This window comes from Onychomys torridus, chromosome 13, assembly GCF_903995425.1.
Source record: "Onychomys torridus chromosome 13, mOncTor1.1, whole genome shotgun sequence".
NCBI classification, from domain to species: Eukaryota; Metazoa; Chordata; class Mammalia; order Rodentia; family Cricetidae; genus Onychomys; species Onychomys torridus.
In genome coordinates, this window is record NC_050455.1 from 15,963,687 (window position 1) to 15,982,076 (window position 18,390).

An 18,390-nucleotide genomic window follows, 5' to 3' on the forward strand; every position below is an offset into this window, starting at 1 on the left:
TTATCACTCGCCTTTCTGCACTTTCCCATAAATATGGCAGCAATAGGCAATGGCATTGAACTTCAGTGAATACTTGTGGTGTGCCATGCCTGAGCTTTGCTCCCCCATTCCCTTTGTGATCTAATTATCATATGCTTCATAGGAAGGCAGTGAAATTAAAGTGGAAGAAGAGACAAAAGCTAGAAGAGGAGAATGAAAGTCTTGAGTAACATCCTGTGTGACAGAGCAATAAGCCACCTTGGTGTTCTCTAAGTCAGAGCTCAGGTTCCTCCAGTTACATCCAAAAGAAAAGATAGAGTCATGGAGCTCACACACAGTCACAGCATAGACACTCAGCAATACATAGCCAGAAGAGACAGCAGCTCACATGTAGACACAGTAAAGATACTCAAAAACATGTGGCTAGAGACAGAGAACTCACATTCAATCACAATGCATACATTGAACAGGATGTAAGTGCAAGCAGTTAGTGAACTCACTCACCCCACAGTTGCTCCCACCCATTGTCATGCTTTGAACCTAGAAATATATCAAGGACATACACAGAGAGCACACAAACACAATCACAGAGAGAGAGAGAGAGTGTCAAGTACACACAGAGACAAACACATATGCACATAAATGCATCTCACATAACACAAATATACATACTATTGATGCACATAGTTTCACACATGTACACACTTTAGAAAAACACAGAAAACACACACACATCATAGATTTATAACTCACTTTCTATATACACACCAGAAGCACACACACACATTCACATGCATACAAATGTAGCGTGTGGACACACACACACAGACATTCACACAAATAGCACTTAGGTACACACAGAGACGTTGAGGTTTTACTAAAAACTGATTTTTCTCTGGATTCAATATGTTTGTGGAGATTTTTATTCTTTTAAAGCCTATATAGTATTCCATTATGTGACTCAATCATAATGTATCTAGTCAAGTCCTAGTGATGCATGGGCAAGCTTATTAAAGTGATTGAATTATAGTGCAATGGCAGAAATGGAAAGCTACGGGGTTCACTTTGCTGATGGTTGCATGCATTCTATCCTCTCATCTTCACAGCAGTCCCTTTGTGATCTCACTTTGAAAATGTAAACGTTAGATTCTGAGGTCTTTGCTGCTTCTAAGTAGGAGGTCCAGGAAACAGGATTGGAATTGTCCAGATTTACCCTATATTAACATACATGTGTAAGCATGATCCTGCTGTGAAATCTTAGACAAGTTCAAGTGCAGAGGCTTCTGCACTCTCCAGTGCACACATAGAGGTGGCTTGGCCCTCAGAGACTGGCATCAGCAACTGCCTCTCTATATCATTTCACAGATGCCCCAACTTTGCCAGGACAGTGTGGCCTCATTTTGGTTTGCTAGGTGAGGAGTTATATCCAAGTATTAGTGATAGCTCTACAGAGAATGTGATGGATGTGTTTAAGGAAGGCTTGGTGGTGGGAAAAACAACAAAAAACAGTCAGGTTTGCTTCCTTAGGGGTCTGCATCCTTAAGAAGAGTGGAGCCACATCAATCAGTGTATTGGAGCTTCCAAACTACTGAGTTGGGTCCAGAAGTTGTGTCCCAACTTTCTTGCCACACGGGCTGCCTTTACCGAGGCTCAGAGCTTGGAAGTATGGTCTCCTGCAGACATAGACACAGCTTAGTCTTAGAGAAACAACTTCACCTGTCTGTCTTCACTGCCAAGTCTGCTGAACATGTGACAGGTGTCATAGGGGCTACTTCAGAAGCCATGGGTGACAGATCTGGAACTGTGGATGTGGTCTGTTTTGGCCTCGGTCGTATCTCAGGCTTCCTACATCAAGAACACATTAACCAGAGCTGCCCCACTGAGGCGACTGCTTGTGCTCTTCAGTCTGAAGTAGTCTCTGCTGGCGGCTTGGGTCTTGCTGTGCTTTAGGTCCAGATTTCTCCAGGCATCTTCTTGTTGCTTACTGATGGCCCTAGTGCCAGGCTCATGCATCACTGGGTCATGCTAGAATGACAGAGACGGTACTGGAGGTAACACTTGGACTGTGTCAGCTCCCCTCCTGTCTCTCACTCTTTGTCAGCAGCTGCCCACCTCAATCTTGCCTGGTTGCCATTGCCAGCTGCCATTTTTTTTTTTTTATTTAGCTCAGTGTGGCATCCTGGAGTTAAACAGAATCAGGCAGATTCCGAAGCTCACTCAGCCGTTTGCAGAGCTGACACCATAAAACAAAAACGAAAACAAAAACAACAACAAAAAACTAAAAAACCAGTGATTCCTTTCTCAAATTTTACCTTCCTGGGTGGTTAGAAAAATCCAGCTTTTTCTTGCTAGAAAGACTGGATTTTTATCCTCTTTTGCAAATTTGTTTGTAAGTGGGCTCCCTTAGAATGACAGAATAGAGCAAGGGGTGATGAACACTCAATGAGAACTGCACCTTTCAATCCCTGTATGGCCTGAGGATGTTAACTGCTTCAGAGAGAGATGTTTTCTGGGTGATACAGGTGCTGGGGAGGCAGAGGCAGAAGAGTCTCCGAGGCTCACTACCCATCCTGTGTAGGCAAACCAACAAGTTTCAGACAAGTCATAGCCCCTGTCTTATCAAAAAGGGTGCATGGATTCTGGCGCATGACTCTCTGGCCTTCATGTGCACATATGCCTGCACACATATTAATACACACACACACACACACACACACACACACACACACACACACACATACACGCACACCCATACCCCCAAACTCCCTCTCCACAAATGGCCCCATCCTCAGAGCTATGACAGAAGACATCAGGATAGAATAGGTTAGACTAAACTAGAACAGAATGAGAAAAAGGTGTACAGCACTTTCTTCCAATTTGTGAAAAAAATTAGTCTAGCTTGCTATAGGAAAATATAGAATAGTTGTATTATCTGTCTGGTCTTCCTCTCCAGGAGACCTAGTGCTCTTTGCTCCTGGAAGTCAATCAAAGTTGACTCTGTCTACCTGGGGTGCCTACTGTGGGCAGGGTGTTTCCTGTCTTTTCTCTGTGTATACTGTCCTTCTGGATACCCATGATTCTATATAGATTAGGAAACTAGAAAGTATGGAGTTAAAGATTTTTTTTTTTTTTTGGTAAATGTAACAGTTACTGCATATTCACATAAATGTCATCCCCAATTTCTCCTTTATAGCCCCTGTATTATGTTCATCGTGCATTTTACATATGTTATAAGCACAATGCATTGCAACTATTTTTACTTTAGACTGTTCTCTTTTAGTGCTATAACAAATAGGAATGAGTGGGATTTTATCTCGTCTTCATTAATGTCATTGCCACCCCATCCATTTTATTTTTCTGCAGTGTTAGTTTCTACATAGTGGGTCTGGTATAAAACCTTTTCCTCTTTTAAAATTTTTAATATTTCTTAGAGTAAAGGTCACCTGACAGTGAGTTCTCTGTCTTTCTTTGATAAAGTATGTTTCATTAGATTTTTTTAAAGACTTTTTCCCTCGAGTATGGAATTCTGAATTGAAGACTTTTCCCCCAATAGTTTAAAATGTCATTTCATTTTCTTTAGGTTTTCATGGTTTCAGAAAAGAAGTTTAAAATGTGTAATTTGGATCTTCATTTCTCTATAGATGTGGCATCATTTTTCTCTGTCAATTTCAAGATTTTTCTTTGCTTTTGTTTTCTACTAGCTTAAATATAATATGCCTTGTTTAAAAATTTAGTTGTTTCCTTGCTTGGTGTCATACTTGTCATTAATTCAAATAACCTTCTCTCCCTCCCTCCTCCCCTTCTGAGTCTTGTGAGATGCATGGTCTGCTGTTTGAAGGTATCCCCATAGTTTCTTTTCCCACTCCCCATCTCCCCCCTCTTTTCTTTCTCCCCGTCCTCCTCCTATTTTGATTGATTGCATTGTTTGCTTCAGTTTGGACTCTATTCATTGCTTCTTTTCTTAACTATGTTGAAGAAAACCTTGAAGAGCTTTTTGTTTGTTATTGTTTCATTTCTATTATTTTTGTTTCCATGATAAAAATGCCCATCTCATAAGAGCAAAGTCCAACTTTTCTTTCTAATTTCTTGTCTGAAAGTTTCAAGATCTCTGTCACTTACACACACACACACACACACACACACACACACACACACTCACACATATGCACATGCATAGACCTATGTATATATTTATGTATATGTGTATGAAAAAGATCTATCTGTATGTATGTATGTATCATTTATCAATCAATCTATCTTCTATCAATCTATTTATCATTTATCTGTCTATCTATTTATCTATCTATCTACCTACCTACCTACCTATCTTTCTATCTGGTTCTGTTAGTGGTACTGTCTCTTTAAAGCATGTGTGTGTGTGTGAGTGTGTGTGTGTGTGTGTGTGTGTGTGTGTGTATTCTGAATCTTTTTATATAGGAGTTATAAGTTTCTGTTGTAAGAAATACATTTTGCATAGGATATTTGAGGCTGAGTTCAGTAGTTTATACACTTGAAAAAGGGTGAGGCTTTCCTGCTTGTAATACTCTGGTTTGAGGGTTTTCATGAACCTGCTTAGGTATTTTGCTAAGTTTTCAGTTCGCTGTTGGCAGTTACCAACAGTTTAGCTGATTTGAATTCTTCAAGCCCTACAAGATCTGGGACATAGTTTGTCAACATCTAACCTACTGTCAACATCAGAGCTTCCCCTTACGAAGAGACAGGCTTCCTCATGTTCTTGTACCTTTGCAATCTGTTTTTTCTACTCAATGATTCTTAGCCTTGTGGTGGGAGGCAGGTGCATACTCTGTTCTTTTTGACTGAACTTATCTTTATAAAGGTGCTGTCTGTGCTTTGGTGCTGGTATCTTAGTCAAGGCTATCTAGAAGAATATATATATATATATATATATATATATATATATATATATATATGAAGTAATTTATTAAATTAGCTTACATAGTTTGTTCAAAATAATAACCACAGTTGTCTCACATCTGAAAGGCTGAGAACGCAGTAAGATTTGTAGCCAAGTCCTTGCCACTGTCTGGCAGCATCTATCCCAGGTGAGCAAATGTTCCTGTTCTCTTTGATAGACAGCTGTGTTTGCTTAGATTTCAGATTAATCGTTTGTCTTGTAGGTTCCCATCTCTGATGGGTTCAGGAGAAAACATGAGTCTGTGGGTCCTGCAGCATTTTTCTCTGTTGGTGAAAAGAGGAGAGATGCTTCTTCTGGATTTCTGACTGTCAAGCTTCAAACAGCTCAGTCTGTGAGGCTGGGTGTCTCTGAAGTCTCACTCTGGTCCCAAAGATCTTCAGGGCTCCTGGAGAGTCACTGCTCCTCAGTCCACACTGGAAGTCTAGAAACACTTGCTCTATTATTACACAAGGGGTCCTGGGCAGCAGCAACAGGCAAAATCAGCTTGGTGGAGAGAGGGCCGGCTGAGTTAGCAAAAAGAGGGTGGCCATCCTCCCACATTCTTGTTTATCTGGGCTTCTCCCAGAAGATGCCACACCATTTTGGGGACATGTCTTCCTACACCACCTAGAGCAATCAAGACAATCCTCTGCTTACATGATTCCAAAGTGTGGCAAACTGACAAACTATTGCATGGATTTATTTCCTATTCCAGGCCCCACTCCTGGAGTAAGGATTTATTCAGATAAATATATATAAATGTGTGTATATCATTCTGTCAGGTCTGTTCCTCTAGATAACCTTGACTAATGCAGCCCAGGATTAGCCCCAGGAGAAGGGCAGGCACTGTGCGAAGATACCAGCACCAAAGCACAGACAGAACCTTTCTAAGGCTGAGGTTCTGTCAGATGCAATAGCTCTTCACCAGAACCCATGAAGTGATGAGCTGACTTTTCTTATACCCCCTTCCCCGTCAGTTTAAGGTTTTCTTTTATGAAGAAGGACAGGCAAGGGAAATGTGGCTGGGGTTTCCTTTCCTCTAGCCTGTAGCTGCTGTTTCTCTTCTTTCAGGCTTATTACTACAAGTGACACTCCTTTGGGACCTTCACCAGGTCCTTTCACGTGATTGTCAGTGAGGTGCTTGGAGAGGAACCCAGGAGACTTGCACATTCCTACAACATCTGTATCCTCAAGAGATCTCTATTCTGATGAAATCTATCATGTGCCCTTAACAATTCAATAATAGTTGTAGCCGAGTCCTTGCCACTGTCTGGCAGCATCTGTGCCAGGTGAGCAAGCGCTCCTGTTCTCCTTGATAGACACTGTGTTTACATGGATTTCAGACTAGCCATTTGAACCTATCTCTAATGGGTTCAAGACAAAACATGTGAATATGTGGGTCCTGCAGCATTTTTCCCTCTTTTGGTAAAAGTAGGAGCAATGCTTGCTCCTTCTGGTTTTCTGACCGGCACAGAAACCAGACGTGGAACTGCCACTAAAACTCACAAAGTTGAAGCTGCTACTATTCCCATTAATAGTCAATTGATAGGTACACAACAGTCTGCCCAGTCAAAGGACTGCTAGACAGAAGTGAAGATGAAGGCACCTCACCACACATAGCAGTGTGGATGCAGTAGCATAGTGTTGACCTAGGGAAGCCAGTAAGGAGGGCATGCACACTTGACAATTCTGTGTCTATAAAACTACAAAACTAATTCATGCTCTTAAAATCCAGGGGAGCAATGACTCTTGCTGAGTCCAAGACTAAAATGGAAGACAAGGAGGAGGACATGTCTAAGATACTGGCAATAGTCTCTCAGTGTGCTTGCTGTCCTATAGATTGGAATTTCTGAAAATATCCATCTAATGCCCACCTTTCTCTCTGTGTTACTCTTTATCAAAGCAATTGAAAGGTTATCCATCGACATCATTTAAAACATAGATTTTTAGCTTTCTAAGTAGCTAGAGAAAGTAAAAACTGCTAAATCATATATCAGCACAAAAGAACAAAAGAATCATAACACAGCAATGGATAGAAAATGAAGGGAATGCCAAGGAAGCTTGTAAAATAATGTGCAAAAGCCTAAGGACATCAATTATGGCAATAAATATAAATGCTTACATTTTCCCCATTAAAAGATAATGAAATACAAGAAAGTTCATATATGTTTTTAATGATGTGCGAAGGCAAAGGATTATTATAGATGCTCCCTTTGCCCTTGAATTTTCTTTTTCTCTTCTTGAAGCCTATGTGTACTATTGTGGTGATGCTGTTGAGACAATATGGCTGTTACATTAACTGACCGATGGGTCAAAGACAGTCCGTGAGAACAGTCATTTGGGAATTAGCCAAAAGTACACAATACTTACAGATTGATCTGGTCATGTGCTAGACCTCCTTCAGAATGAGGAGGAGAAATTCTTTGTAATTAATTAGTTAATTAATTAATTAATTTGTGTGTATTACAAGTGTGCATGCAAGTTTGCATGTATGTGAGTGCAGGTGTGCATGTGTCATAGATAAGGCACATGTGGAAATCAGAGGACACCTCAGGTGCCAGTCTTCACCTTCTACCTTGTTAGAGCCAGACTCTCTTTGTTGTTTGCTATAGTGTACATCGGCTAGTTGGCTCAAGTGTATTTGGAAATTCTCTCTCTCTCTCTCTCTCTCTCTCTCTTTCTCCATCCTGCCTGAGAAGCTCTGGAATTATGGACATGCATTGCCATACTTGCACCCAGCTTTATGTGGGTCTGGTGATTTGAACTTAGGCCCTCATGTGTGTGGAGCAAACACTTCATTCATTGAGCTTTCTCCACAGGCCTGAAATTACTTTTAAGTTAATGCCCATCTCCAAACCATCTTATCCTCACCTCAATTCTGTATATATCCAGGACACTTATATATTGATTACTTTTATGGTAGATATGCCCAAAATATCTGAAAAAAGCAAATTAAGGAAGGAAGAATTTATTTTGGCTCACAGTTGAGGGCACTTTCCTTTGTAGTAAAGGAGGCATGGTAGTGGGTGTGTGGGGTGGCTGATCATATTACCACCCATAGTCAGGAGGCAGAGAGAATGAATACTTAGATGGCTTCCTCCTTTTTCTAACCTCTTTTTTATTCTAGGACTCTAGTCCATGGGGTGTTGTTGCCTATATTCAGGTGGATCTTCCTTACTTGGTTCCACTTGTCTGGAAACATCCTTATGGATCCACCAAAAGATGTGTCTCCTATGTGGTTTCAAATCCAGTCAAGTTGACAGTGAAAATGGAACACCACAATTGCTCTCATGAACTTCAGAATGCTCTAGCTCCAGAACAAAACACCCTTCTCTAGAAACCAGGAGAATCACCTCCTGGGGTGGCCACTGTGTAAAGCAAGAGAAGGAGAAAAGGGACCCAAATGTTTGGCTAGAGAATGATAGGGATTTAAGGGGACTTAAAGAGAAGAATTTGAAAGTTATTTTTGTTGTTGTTGTTTTGTTTTTGTTTTTTTGATCTGAGGATCGAACCCAGGGCCTTGTGCTTGCTAGGCAAGCACTCTACCACTGAGCTAAATTCCCAACCTAGTTTGTTATTTTAAACTTTACTGGGGTATAATTTGATACACAAAACTGAACGTATGTAAGACATACATTGGTAAATTTGCAGACTCACCCATATTATCAATGCCATAGTCAAGGCTTTTCCCAAATAAGTTACATTTGATTTCACAACTGTGTCACACACTGTATATAAGGCCCAGAATAACAAAACTCTGTCTCTATTGTCAAGAAATTCAAAACCCAATGACAGAGATTGACAATTTCATGGGTAACAAGAACTCAGTGTCATGAAAACTGTGACTGTATAATGTTCAGAATGTTGGAAGACAGTTTTCCATGGATCTCTATGGTTTCTGTTCATCTTTTAAGTGACGTCCTCATTCTTATTTGATTATCTTTTCAAAGATGCTAGCATTATAAACAATCTTGATCCAGCTTCTTCTACAGCAAAGGGCAGGTTATCTTTTTGACCATTGTAAACAATTTGTCTTTCAAGGCTCAGCTCCTCTCTAACAGTGCAATCTGCTTTGTACAGAGATGACTCTTAGCTCCTTTGACTAGGACTATAGGAATCAAGAAATTCAGTATTGACTGTTACCGTGGCTTCTACAATGCTATTAATAAATTGTTCCCCATCTTTGAGTTTTCTACCACCCTCCATGAAATTGTAATAAGATAAATGGTTATTTTTAGAAAGGATAAAATTTCATACCCTGTGTAGTTCCTGACACAACCTACTATGGGGATGTGAAGATATGCTCCTCCAAGTAAACTCAGTAGCAATGGTTCTATGGATGATAAAGAGCATAAAAACAAAGACTCTGTCAAGATACGATCTGATAACGGGAAAAGAGACAGGGTAAAGAGAAATAGTGTGCAAGAAAGGCAGGACTTGGCAGTTGGGCATGGGGAAGGGTGTTTTAATGTTATCTAATAATGTGAGCATTTTCATGAAGAAAATGTAGTTGAAGGATAGCAAATAGAAGATAATTAATTGGATGTGTGTTTAGGAATGTCATTTTGGTAACAGCGGAGAATGAGTGGGCTGTTTAAGATGGGCAGTGGGGATCTCTAAAGGCAAACTGGAAACTCTTTGAGTTGATAGTTGATACAGATAAACGACAATGAAAGGCCAGAACAGGAATGCAATGATAAGGTAGAGTAAGACTTTAGGGTGTGTTAAGGAAGAATAATAAATTGATACATTTGCAGAATATGTCTTGCTTTCTTTATAATTAATCATGTCATCAAAGGACATAATACTTACATCTTTCATGAGAGATGGGGGAATAAAAGTCCATCACATTTATAACAGAGCTTAGACTTAACAGTTTTGTAGGTATTTGGCTGATGTCCATCATAGGTGAGCCATGTGTGCATTTATCTTGTTGGTGATTAATCTTGAGGGCTAGGTGGCTTATGAGGATTATATAATCAGAAAGTTCTTGTGGAAACTGGGTATACACCAGTGGAAGACTAATTTTCGATAATTAGTACTAGTTACAGATGCTTCACCTACAAAGGAGCCTAGCATCACTTGGAGATGAAAGAAACAGAGAAGAAAGAACTTTAGGTTGATGTGTATTTTTCATTTATTGGATAAACATGTTGTCTCCATCAAAAAGAAAGGAAACCAAGAATTTATATTTGACACTGCAGATCAGAGAAAATCTTCCTTGTTAACGAAGTATCTTCTAAATGTATATTCTCAGAGATGTTGATCTTAGATGATTTATAAGGAACACACAGATGGTACTCATCTTTTAGCATTCAATCAGACTAGTTTGTTCACAATAGCATAGAGCTCTATCACTGAGTTTGTATCTATATAGTAATCATAACACAACTTGTGGAACAATTTTGTAAAAAGCTGTATATACTAACACTCTTGTCTGATTTTTCAATAACATGGACAGGACAGAAGTTTTATGAAGGTCTCAGGGCATTAGTGTTCTACCTGGATGTCTATCTACTGCCTGCCACATTGTATGGTCTCTAAAGACCTCTAAGATCTTTTATCATCAGAATACCCTAGGAGTATAAGAGTTTCAGAGAAGTGTGTATGAAGAGTACTGAGGACAGCAAGTTTAGAACACCAGGAAATCCACATTTAGGAGCCTTGGATACCAGGAAGAGCTTTAGAAGAAAAAAGGAATCAATGGAAAATACAAAAAAAGAGAGAAACATTTCAAGAACATGTGTTTCTTTTTTTTCTCCCAAAGGAATTTTCACTTCTGGGAACTTAATTTTATGGACAAGCCCTTTCCCACGTCTATGCAATGCCTTATGTAGGAAAATTAAAGCATGAAAAATTTGAGTTGGGTATAAAAATTAAATTTCTCTTTATTATAAGGAAAACAGGAAGTTCTACCCTATGTTCAACCCAAGATAAATCCCTAAAAAGAAAATAATTTCCTATTCACAACATAACTAATTTTGGAATTCCTTCATTCCTCCTTGGGATTATGTCTTATCATCTATATTTTCATTACCATACCTCTTGTTTCTCTAAATGAGATATCAATTTCTTTAGAATACAGTTCTAGTACACATTTGATAATAGGTTCATGTGGACTTAATAATTTGGAATAGTATCCGTCTTCTGAGAACTACAGAGACAAACTTGATATTGAAGACTCAATGGAACCATGTGGTGGTCACTCAAGAATGTTTTTATGGTTCTGCTTCTAAGATCATCTGAGCTACATTAAATAAGCTGGAGATTCCAGAGTATCAACTTGTCTCCAGAACTACCCTTGCCTCCCTTGCCCTCTTTGCACACTGACTCTAGAGAAGCAGCTCATTTGTTACATAGGAAGCATACTCTCAGAAAACAGCTGCACTTAACTGTGGGATCCGAATGGTACTTGCCACTCTTGGTCTTTGGCAGAAAATGTCTCTGGCTCCCAAAATAACTTTAACCACAGGGTTAAGATTTTCCCATAATTGAAGAGAACTAAGGGAAAACATTGGCTTTGTGAGGGCTGATAGGCATTTAATCCCACTGTACTCAACAATTTGGGTTTATTTTGTAGTCACATTGGTTATGCAGGGAAAGCTTAACCTTTGAGGTGTTAAGGGGTCATTCAGTCCTATGGATTCAATCTGCAGTATTTCCCAAATGCCCATGTGCTATTGGCTTAGTCACCAGCCTTTGCTGCTGTTGAGAGATGGGACCTAGGAGAAAGAAGTTAGGTCAATGGGACAGATATGGGAGTTATTTCAAGGAGATATGGGGCCCCTCATTTTTTTCTGTTTTTATGTTTTTTCTGTTTTTACAAGGTGAATAAGACTCCTCTACCCCAAGTTTCCACTGTGATGTCCTATGTTACTGTAGGCTCTAAGCAAGAGGGTTGAACAATCAGGAACTGAAACTGTGAAACCAGACAAACTCCTCCCCCTGCCCGAGGTATTTCTATTACCACAATGAAAAGTTTACTAACATACACACACACACACACACACACACACACACACACGCACGCACGCACGCACGCGTGTGATCTGTAACTTTGATGGAGACCTCAGCCAGTGATGGGGAAGGGCGTCACAAGAAGATCGAGTAAGTGAAATCCTTTCATTTAATTCTCCTTTGGAAATTGATCCAGGAGAATTATAAGTTTGAGTTTGAGGTCAGCTCAACCTATGTAATGACACCATGTGTCCACAAACAAATGAAGCAAAGGGATGGGCATAAACTTTCATTTGGTTGACAATGTTTAGTCAAGGGTGGTTTCTTCTTGATAATCCACCAACCTGTCACCAAGGTGGTGACTTGTGAGCATCTAGCCTTGGAGACTTATTATATGGAATCTTAGAAAATACTTCACTATCTGAGAAACTTTGAATCAAGCTAGAATCAAAGCAAAGACTCTTAAGGCTTCCAAGCTCAAACATCTACAATGTACAGTTGTTAACTAAATCATACATTTGTTTATTATAATAGAAATGTTTTAGTTTATAATGTGAATTCTACTTTATATGTAACAATTACAGCTATGATCACTTTATTTCATTACAGTAAAGCAATTAAATATAAATCATGTGTTTTACTAAGGATAATTAACATTATCAAAATAATTTATTATTATAATATATGGAACTCCCACATTCTAACTATTGCATGCATTATTATTTGAAATTCAGATTATATTTCCTTTCAAAGTCCTTTCCCAGAGCAATTATAACTGTTGGAGGCCTATTGATGTCTTTATTTTCTGGTCTGGGTCCTTCTACTGGGTTCAGTCTTACCAGTAGCTGCTCAGGGCCACCCTGGAGTTGTTACATTTGGGAGAAGTGGTTAAAGTCTTTGCCCAGTATATGTCTGTGTTCTTTGACTTCTCACCAATCTACATGCTATATCCTATGGGATAGACTTATTCATATTAATTTATCTATCTCCAGCTTACTATTCAGATTCTCTGTAGTTGCTTGCTTCTATAATGTGTGCCCCAGTCACCTGTCCTTTGGCTTTATTTTTCTTCCAAACTTAAAGCAAATATATTATTAGATGATCTGTTTTTTGCCTGAGCTTGACCGCATGGAAATTTGAGAAGTCTTTAGGGATACACACATAAAAAGAGGTCACTCTAGAGCAGTGGTTCTCAACCTGTGAGTTGTGATGCCTCATATATCCTGCATATCAAATATTTACATTATGGTTCATAATAGTAGCGAAATTACAGTGGTGTAGTGGCAATGGAATAATTTTATGGTTGGGGTCACTACAACATTAGGAATTGTATTAAAGGGTTGCAGCATTAGGAAGGCTGAGAACCACTGCTCTGGAGGGTAGGGCACTGAAATACTGGAATATGGTGAGATGGGGAAAGGACTGGCTTTGCGGTTTTTATCTGAAGTCTTAGCATCAGTTAACTCTTTTTGTGTTACTAACGTGAATATTTTGTTGCTTCTGGACTGAGGATCTGCTGATTCAACTTTCCTTTTTTGCTTTCCTTAAGAGTTCCTTGCCTGTCCTTAGTGCATGAGCCGGCTTTTTGAACGTAGGGCCTATGCTGAGACACTTTGCTCAGCCTTGGTGCAGGGAGGAGGGGATTGGACCCGCCTCAACTGAATGTACCAGGCTCTGCTGAATCCTCAGGGGAGACCTTGCCTTGGAGGAGGTGGGAATGGGGAGTGGGTTGGGGGGCAAGGCTGGGGGGTTGGGAGGAGAGAGGACAGGGGAATCTGTGGTTGATATGTAAAACGAATAGAAAAATCTCTTTTAAAAAAGAGTTCCTTGCCAAGGTCTCTTCTCAGGACTTTGTCAGGGCTCATGTTTTAAATTAACTTGTGACACCATAGAATCAGCTTGGAAGAGAGCCTCAACTGAGAAACTGTTTAGATCAGGTTGGCTTGTGGGCGTGTCTGTGGTAGATTGTCCTGATGGTCAGTTGACACAGGAAAACACAGCCCACACTGAGCAGCACTATTCCATAGGCAGTGCCCATAACTGCATAGGGCGGAAGAAAGGCAGATGAGCAAGCCAGGAGGCAGCATGGGTCCATTTGTTTCCTTCTGCTCTTGGCTGTGGGTATGGTATGATTGGCTGCCACAGAGCTCAAGCACTTGCCTCTCTGACTTCCTCTCACTGACAGACTAGAACCTGGAGTTACAAGCTGAATAGAATCGTTATATTTCTAAGTTTCTGTTGGTCAGATTATTTTATTGCAGCAACAGAAAGAAAACAAGGAAAGTCCTGAAGATCACACGTTCAAACTGGGCCTGCTTGGTGACCACAACAGCAAGAGGATATGACAGGGACACAATAGAGGAACATGTCTTGGGGCTGGAGAGATGGCTCAGCAGTTAAGAACACTTGCTGCCTTGGCAGAAGACTGGGGATTGATTCCCAGGACCTGCATGGCAGCCCCCAACCATCTGTAACACCAGTTCTAGGGCATTCAATGCCCTCTCTGACATCCATGGTCACTAGGCATGTATGTAGCACACAGATATACATGTAGACAAAACACATATGCACGTAAAAACACTGTCTTTTCTTAGTATGAGTAAAAGCAAGTATCATATGTAAAATGCATAGCCTTTAACTGGAATCTTCAGATCAAGATGACCTGGGGAAGGAGAGGTCATGAGTGGCCTTCCAGGTAGAGGCACTTCAGCCAACCCAGACATTATGGCCCATATTTAGAGGGGAAAATGTGCACGGAAAAAAAGGCAGGTTCATGTTGCAAAGGGACTCAGTGTGATTAACTTCTCTGTAAAGGCAGCTGGGCAGTGTTTGGGCTGTAGCCCTGAAAAGCAAGAGAAAGCCTGGAATCTGTTCCCTTGAAGTGGCAGTTCAGCTCAGGAGTCAAGTCTCCCAGCCATGAGCCAGAGCAGAGTGACAGGGGCTGCTGGCTATTTAGTGGTTATGTTGCGAGGGAGAAAAATCTAGCTCAAACATCTGAAAGAAACTTATTGGTAATATAGCTTAGATAATGAGGAGTGCTTGACATTGCTCCACTCTGATTGGCTGAGATGTTTTCCAGCACTAGTTGGGTAGCTACAACAGTTTGGAAATTGTATTACATACCACCTTAGAGACAGGAGGACAAGAGGAAGGGCCTCTCTCTGAGAGCTCTCAGACCTAGCAGGATGGGTATGTGTCATGGGTTCATTCCTGGTAACACAGAGGGCTTGGCTTCTGTAATGGGCAGATTAGAGCCATGCACCTTCTCTTTTGAACTAAAAGATGGGATGCCCCATGATAGTTTCATGAGACTGGGGGGGAAACAGCATCATACAGAAGAAGGGGCAAAGAAGTCTGAGAGATTCTGAAAGGAGCTGCGTCTGTGGGCCAGGGCTGCTCTGGGGGTCCAGAATGTGTGGACGTGCTATTCAGCAAAGGAAACCATGCGTGTGTGTGTGTGTGTGTGTGTGTGTGTGTGTGTGTGTGTGTGTGGCAGATGGAGAGGAGCAAAAGCAAAAAGGCCCTCTGGGAAAAAGTGGGACTTGAAAGGGAAGAATCTGTGGAGGGGAAATGGCACACTTCTGCTCTGCAGGGGAAAGCAAAGGAAGAGCCTGGAAGTTGGCCAGGCTCCTCTCCTACAAGGCCCCCTTCCATCAGAAAGTGGTGGTTATCGAAGAGGGGCCCCTGATGAAGCCACTTAGCAGCACTCATGCTAAGGGGCAGTGACCTCCAACCCCAGAACTGGGGCGCTCTGGCAAAGGCAGCTGTAACCACCCAGAGTGTAATTTGTCAGGGACATGAAGGTTAACATTTTTCTTCACGAAAACCATCTTTAATGACCATCAGCAATCAGGACCTCCGATTTCTGTCTCATTTGAAAGCTTTTAATGCTTTCCGAGGGATAGATGGGGTGACCTAATAGGTCCTTTCCATCTCTGATTCTCTATGATTAATGAAGTTCAATTGTGCAGAATAAAATGGTGAGATTCTCCTGTCGGTTCAGCTGTATTCTTTCCCCCTCCCTCTTTCTTTCCCCATTTTTTTTCCAGATAGATGATAACCACGCACGTGTTCACTTAATGCTTCAGAGTCAGAGAAAAGGGGCGCTTTCTTCTGAGTTAGGCTTTGAAAATGTCAAGGTGGGTGGATTTACATGTGGTATAAATCCTTGCCAAATGCCACAAGCCACTGTCTCTACCCCTCCCCCAGACAGGGAACCTCCAGGAAAGGCAATAGGAGTGAAAATGCTGTTTTTGGTGGACTTCGTTAGACTAAATCCTAAGTCTTTCATAGGTTGTGTTTGTTTACTAACATACAAAGCTTAGTCCTCATTATAGGCATGGACTAAGCCTGTTTTGATGAAGGGAAAGTGAGGCCCAGTACATTAATGGGACTTGATTAAGGATGCCCAGCCTGGTAAGAGGAACATGTTAGCCAGAGCTTTCTGGACTCCACTCTTCTGGATACAGGGATTATGATTTTTGAAAAATCTCTTGAGGAAAATTCTAGAGATATTCTCATTGTGTAGATTTTCTTGGGTTGCAACTCCTCTATGTTGTGAAGCAGCCAGGCCTGTGGGGGAACTCTTTTGGGGCAGGAAGTGTTTAATCTCTATATACTCTACTCTACATTTGGAAGGAACTGGCTTTCAGGAAGTTATTTCTTTGGGCTTGTGTGTTTAGCCCCCCTTTTTTTCCTGGCTAAAAGGACACAGCTGGGCTCTGAATTCCTGGAAGTTCTTTTCAGCATGGACAGTAGCAGGGAGACCCAGACAGGATTCTTTGCCAGGAGAAATGGAGGCTCTGCCAGGCTGACAAATGCGGCTGTCCAGGAGTTCTGGGACAGCCCTAGAAGGAGCTGCTATAAACCCTCACCAGAGACTGGGCTGACAGTTCAGTTATCAAATTGCTTGCTGTGTGAGTATGAGGGCCTGATTTGGTCCCCAGCACTCACGAGACCATGCTTTAAAAAAAAGGCCCAGTGGTACACACTTGTCATCCTAGTGCTCGGAGGCAGACACAGGTAGATATTTGGGGTCCCTGGTCAGCCAGCCACCCTAGACTGATCAGCAAGCTACAGGTCCCAGTGAGACTCTAAAGAGGCAGATGGTGCCTGAGAAACTACATCAGAGGTTGACCTCTGGCTTCCACAGGTGTGCACACACATACATCTGTACATGCATGTACTTGCATACATCTAGGTCATGTGTGCATGGACACACACACACACACACACACACACACACACACTTAACTAAAATCATCAAAAACCTCCAAAAGACCAAACTTAGACAAACTTGTTCCTAAGATCTCAGAAAGTCACAAGGGACAATTTGCCTACATTTCCTACCAGATCTGAATCGTAGCAGATTACAGGAATAGAGAGCATACATCCTGGCCTCTTGGTGACACAATGAACAAGTGACATCATCTGACAGCTGGCTTAGCCTGGTGATTAGACCAGAGTTTAAAGGCCATTAGGCATATTTATTTAGGAGGAATCATCTACCTGTACCCAGAGCTCACTCTTGTGTTGTGTGGGTTTAGAATCATCCCCATATTTGCAGGCTATGTGCAGGTGAGCCTTTATGTGCACAGATCATCTTTTCCTAGACCAAAGGAGTTGACATGAGAAGTAGGTGTTGCTACTTAAAGCTGACCAATAAGGTTTATTTCATCTCTGTCTCAGTGTGCGTGCATGTGTGCATGTGCATGCATGCATGTGTGTGTGTGTGTGTGTGTGTGTGTGTGTGTGTGTGTGTGTGTTCAGACCAGAGAATAACCTCAATTGTCATCATCAGAAACATTACCCACCATCCTTGAAATGGTCTCTCATTGGCCTGGAGCTCACCAATTAAGCTGGACTTGAGGTCTGTAAACTTCAGAGCTCCACCTTTGCTCTGCCCCTCCAGCTTTGGTATTAGAAATGCTCAGTGCCAAATCCAGCCCAGACTTTTTACAAAGGTGCTGGGCCATCTCTCCAACCCTGGATACATTTCATTTTAATCAAAAGCACAGTGAAATATGTGGGAATCTCGTGGGCGAGGGCTAGTAGAATGAGCTGGGAATCCACTGAGACCCTGAGTAAATACTAACTGGGAGATTAAACAGTGACTGAAAGGTGGGGCCCAGTTCTAAAGAGATAGGTGGTGGGAAGATTCATTCTGAGGCATAGTTTAAATCTGTTACTTCTGTGAACACCTGCTTGAGGATTACAATCTGCACTTGATTTTCTCCCATGACCCATAGTAGCTCTACAAATAAAGAATGGGCTCCTGGGACCACAGGCAACATTGTAGCTTGGATGTGTTCCACCTGTTCAGGTGCTGCTACTGTGACACCAGTGTGGAATGGGACGATTAAGAGGCATCCCTTTAATATCATCAGTGGGATTAGGACTTAACAGAGGGAGTTCATGCTTTACATCATCCGAGCACACAACTTCTAGTTCCTCCTCTCAAGAGAACACAGATGCCAAAGCACCATCTTGGAGGCAGAGATAATAATCTACAAGCACCAAACCCACTACGGCCTTCATAT